A 6000-nucleotide genomic window follows, 5' to 3' on the forward strand; every position below is an offset into this window, starting at 1 on the left:
TTAACATAACATAAATCGCTATTACAGTGATTATTAGGCATGCTGAATAATTTTGTTCTTATTTCTTTTTTTCTATTATGAAATATTTCCTCGTTAATTATTGCATTCTTTTGGTCCCTATTTGTTATTCGATCAAATAGGCGATTTCGAAAGAAATATTGCATTACGTATCGATAACGTATCGATAGAGATTTTCATATTATCCCCAAAAAATAATCGGATAATTAACGAACTGTATGTTTAAATGCTAATACAGAGATCGTTCGCATTTAAATAAAGCCAAAGATAATATTAATAATGATATCGAAAAAAATAATGGAATATCAAGTATATATAAATAATAACGCGGTAAATAAAAATAAAATAAAGAAACGATTTTGAAATAACTTTAAATACCCGCGATTAGATTAAGACCATGCTTTTCAAATCTTCTCTTAATCTCATTTCCAATGGATAATTTGAATTAATTTGAGGCCACTATTGAAAACAAAGTTTACGTTTCTGATTAAGAAAAATTATCTCAATGTTAAAACAAGCAACGCTCGATTGATTGTTTGACGAGCAATCACGAATAACCACAAAGATAAACATTTGCCGCGTTAAATCAATAAAAATATTGTTTGACGGAGACATCTTCGCGGCTTTTTCGATGGCCACGTTAAAAAGATCGCGTGTATATTATGTGTATTTAAAAGCGTAAACGTCATCGAAACTTCTTATCGTGCATTTCTTCTTGCGGCTTCCGAGATAATTGAAAAATCGCTGACCTGTCCTCTGACACTATGAAATCACGCTTGATCTATCAAAATTTTGATAATCTACGAACATACAATTATATTCAATTACGTCCAAAAAATTATATTAAACATACATTCATTTCGTACCTTATCACTACGATCGAGATCGAAAAAATCTTTAATTTTATTTCTACATCGATTATCTGACAACTACAAGAGAAGAAAATTCACGAAATAACAAAAATCATTCTCATACTTGATTTAAAATCGTCATTAATAATAATATTCAACGATCGATTACGATTAATCAAATGCACGATAAAATCAGATGTACGATCGACCGTTATGCGTCAAACGTTCGAGTAAAAAACGCGGGACAAAAAACTAAAGCGCAATAACAGTTCAAATAAATCAATATACATTAGATATTTTCTTCACTCACCTCTCTCACGTGTCTTAAAGAAAACCCTTTTTCACGTATCCCTGACAGGCACACGCAACGACGAGTGTCGCATCGACGAACGATTTAATCTTAAAATCGTTTCGATCTGTGGCGCACAAGACTGTCAGTTTTCATCAAAGACGACAATGTACGTATCGTCTCGGGTTGTCGCGTGTTACACGATCGATTCACCGGACATTTGCGGACTGACAGTTCTCACTTCGATACGGTACGATGTCACCGAAACAAAAGCTCGATAAATATGGAATAGAGGATGAAACGTTCGTAGTGTTTATGCAATTTTTTGTCGCGTCACGACGATTGTTTTCAATGCACGGTACCGTTCATACCTTTAGGGGTGCACCTATGCCCCATACTCACGCGTCGCGTCCCAACAAGAGACTAAAGCGCCTAGTTACAGTCCACCCGTATAAATGCTCCGTTGCAAACTACGTGACTGTGGTTGTACGTACACGTTTTGGAAAGGAATAGCGTCTCATGGCGAAAGGAATAGGCTATAATACAATAAACTAGCGAATATATCATTCTCTACCATATCGACGATTCTATCATTACCTACTTTATCCAAAATTCTATCATTAACTATTTTATCGACCCTTCTACTATTACCAGTTTTATCCATGATTCTATCGTTACCTATTTTAACGATTTTACTAAATACATTATACATAAATTCGAATAGATATTAAAAATAATTTAAAACAAAAATATAAGTAACTCGTTTCCTCGCAACAAATCATTTAAACATTATACTATCGTTTCTAAAATCTAACAATAATATAAATTTCGGAAAGCAAAGTTTCAAACAAATTTGGAAATCAATTCCATAATTTCAGTGAATTAGATAACAAGAAAGAAAATAAGAAAAACAAATAGTACTCTAAAACGAGGAAAGAAATGATCGTCGATTCCATCTCTTGACAATTGAAGAAAACATGTTTAAAAAACACAGATAAAGAAGGGTAAGAATTCAGAGTAAGTGCCATCTCCTGAGTAATAACGATAAACTCATGGACACAAATATCTTCTTAACAACGTTTGCGAGATGGCGCTAAAAAGCAATTCCTATCTCTAACTATTCTCGCATCCATCATATTCATGAGTAATTTTATTTAAATATCATTTCTTTATCAAATTATTCAAAATATGAAAAAACAATTCTCATAAATAACATTTAATACGTTGCAAATAACACATTGCAAGTGAAAGAAGAAGTAAGAGAGAAATCGTCATTGCCCACACAGAAAAATTAAATATATTAAACTTAATGAATGCTTCTGGGAACAAGCTAATAGATAATATTTCACGATATCTAAAAGTCAAAACGAAGACCAATAGATTAAAAAATCTAAATAACCACGTAATCGCGTGCGCAGCCAATCAGCTCATATTATTGGCTATAAAATTTACAACCGTATCTGTGATACGATTATGAATAATATAGTAAATAATAATGATTTCCCAGGTCTCACCGCGTGGAGGTTGCTGCGAATTGGAGACCCACCCTATCCACGATCCCATCCACCCTCCTTTACGTAAAAATTTATTTCAAATGCATACAAGGATAAACCTTCCTTTTGACGTAGAATTGCAGAACGTTCGAACGTTGATCGTTGCGCAAAATAAACGGCAAAAGGAATTTTAAGAGAAAACCGACAATCTAAACCTGAAAGTAAAAATTAAATTATAATTATATATAACTCTATATGAAACACACAAACATATATGACATACATTACTTCGTACGTATATCAATATTTTATATTTTATAAAATATCGATAATTACGATGTTTAAAATAAAAGCAAAAAAGAAAATTTTCACACAGAGTCATATTTATTTTATCGACCACCACCATAATACCACCATTTTTAATACCAAAATTACTTCTACTACTACTATGCATGCATCTACAAATAGATTCTACTTTAAGCAACATTTCTACAGCAGCAGTTCTACAAGCATCTACTTATATTCTAAAACTTATATTTATCAGAATCCTTAATTAAACTTAATTAAACTTACTCTTAAAAGTAACTTAATTAAATTTAAAAAGTATCTTAATTATAAACATAATTTAATACGATTCTTAAAGAATACTGACACAAAATAGTTTTACTTAAATCTATAATTTTTTGCAGTTCTTACACATATGTTTAGGGAGTCTATCTACTAGAAAAATTTCAATGAAGGGAATTGGGAAAGGAAATCAAGGGAATTGTACGAAATACGAATATCCTTTATTGGTTTCACACTGATCTCTGAAACAAATAAGACTACACAGGATTAATAAAAATTTTATAAAATAAAGTACTTTGATAGAATTGGTACTACCAATTCATATGATTCCTACTTACATAGAAATTAAATATTTTTCTCCTAACAATGAAAATATTATTTATCTAAAACCTGTTTATCTATACCTGTTAATTATCTGTGATAATTCAATATCTTAATACAATTATACATGATAATTAATCTAAGATTTAAGGGGCCCCTTCTACAATATAAAATAATAATAATAACAAGGGAAAGAAATCAAAGGAAAGGGAAAGGAATGATATATGAAATATGTCTTCGAGCAGTTCCACAATGATCCTGAAACAAACCAAACTACGAATAATTAATAAAATATCACAAGAGATAATTACCAAAAATTGATATATTTCAAGAAAATGCGGTACCACCTTTGAACCACCAATTATTAATTGACGCTTCCTGAAAGTTTATATATCTGAAACAAACTTATTTAAAGGATTAATAAAAAAAGAAAAAATATTATGATTTGAAATAGTTTAAAAAGATAAATTTTAATAAAGAACGTTATAATATATTTATAATGAACATTCATCGTTATTGACTTTAAAAAATTTAATAGAAAAATTTAAATTTAATTTTACTTTGGAAATAAATTGGATAAATTTTGATCAATGAGAAAGACAAACATACCTATGCAAAAAACGTAGAATGTGTGCTGGGGGGTGCTGAAAAAGAAAAGAATTCAGTAGCCAGAAGGGCTACTAAAAAAAGAATATTTTCCACTCGATATGAACCCGAGCAAACCGCGAGTGGAATGTTCATTTTGTATCGCAACACTAATGAACTAATATTTTTTTTATAAATCAATCGCGAAGAGTGCTTCATTGTATTTGCAAGATTAATTAATTTTAAACAAAAAGAAAATATATGTATATATAAAAAAAGCTGAAAAATTCCCGAAAATAATCAATTCTTTACGCAACACTATACTCTATGCACTCGAATTTCAACAACGCAACACTAATGGCGAGAAATCCAGTGAGTGCAGTCTCCTTAACGACTGCTATCGTACAATCACCGTTGTAGTGGCTTTAGCCACTTAATTGGTGATTCAGGAACAGAAGAATAAATATTTCCACAATCTCTGTGGAAGAAATTTGGGCATTCAATATTCGCAACACTAATTGAACAAACGCGAAGAAATTTATCAACGTAACGCTACTTTTTAAAAAAAATTTAATCGAAATCATTATTTTTTTACAATAACGAAGCTATTATTAATAAGAAGTAAAGAATTTAATCAATAATAATACAATTTTAATATAAAAAAATATTATAACGATTTATAACAAATAAAAAAACGCGATATGTTATAATTGGCAACATTAATAAAAACGCGATTCTGGTTTAACGCAACACTAAGGCAAACAGGAAAATTAAAAGGCAATTCTAATTCAACCCGTTATTAATCGATCGCAACACTAATAAAAAATCGCGATGCCCATGATGACTGAATCTGAATTGGTGGGCCAGCATGCAATTGGCCATATGATACAACACATATACTACATATTACTAAAACGAGCACAATGACAAAATAGTAACAATGACTTCCCATTCTTTGGACCCAAAAAAAAGATCCAAAAAATGAGAAATCATTCGTTGCAGCCCTCTTCGTGACAGTTTGTCGGGCCTCTTCGGTCTTCCTCCTTCGGGCGCAATGCCCGCTGAAACTTACATCTAGGCTCGAGATTCACTGATCGTAAATCAAAGAAAAAAAGAGAAAAAAAAAAGGCTAAATCGCGGAAGCTAAATGCACATGGACGACCAAATGATCTTAATGATCATCGATCGTACACGCGCAGAATCTCGAGCGCAACGTACGTTTCGAATTTATTTCGCGACCGCGACCGCGATAATTCGAAAAATCGATGAATAAAGCCAAATACGAATGGCATGCTCCATTCGTACGTTCCAGCTTCATTCTCGATTTTTCAAATTGTATTTCCTGAAACAAGTTGCCACGCGAAAACGCGCCTACCCGAGCAGAGACTGTGACAACCTGCCCGGCCCTACCTACTTATAATTAACAGACACACCAGAAGTATACTACCTATCCTACCTAACCCTATATTTAAAAAATGGCAAAACAGGCATACCAACACATTCATTCCACGATTCTCACGCATAATACTCGGGCGCAAAAGCCTACACTAGGGAAAGCGTCCCGGGACACCTCCGACACCCGAGCTTGGCACACAACTCGCACACTCTAACTTTACGTACCATTTTCCTGAAATCGACTGACGATGACTAGTGACCATTGCGTGAAACGCGATAAAAACATATGTATATTTCAATTTTAATTATTTATTAATGAAATGCTCTTTTTAAGGAAATTATATCATTATTATCATAATTTGAAAATAAAAATTATAATATTTCATATAAATTAATGTTGGAAATTGTTGAGATTAATTGTGAATATTTTAAATATTTCAAATTACACTGTATAGGATGATTAACGAAACGATGCAATTCC

General features: G+C 31.9%; 1 protein-coding gene across 2 annotated transcripts in view; it reads right to left on the minus strand.

Annotated features, from left to right (window-relative positions):
* Positions 1–1630, minus strand: part of LOC100865249 (uncharacterized) — a 68501-nt gene extending 66871 nt beyond the window's left edge. For both annotated transcript variants that reach the window (XM_086908111.1, XM_086908110.1), the window contains exon 1: positions 1180–1630. The gene's annotated coding sequence lies outside the window, so the exon portion shown is untranslated. The remainder of the gene's footprint in view (positions 1–1179) is intronic.
* Between the last annotated feature and the right edge of the window lie 4370 nt (positions 1631–6000).

This window comes from Apis florea, unplaced genomic scaffold (assembly GCF_048593485.1).
Source record: "Apis florea isolate Af1SG1 unplaced genomic scaffold, ASM4859348v1 contig_3036_pilon, whole genome shotgun sequence".
In the NCBI taxonomy this organism is placed as follows: Eukaryota; Metazoa; Arthropoda; class Insecta; order Hymenoptera; family Apidae; genus Apis; species Apis florea.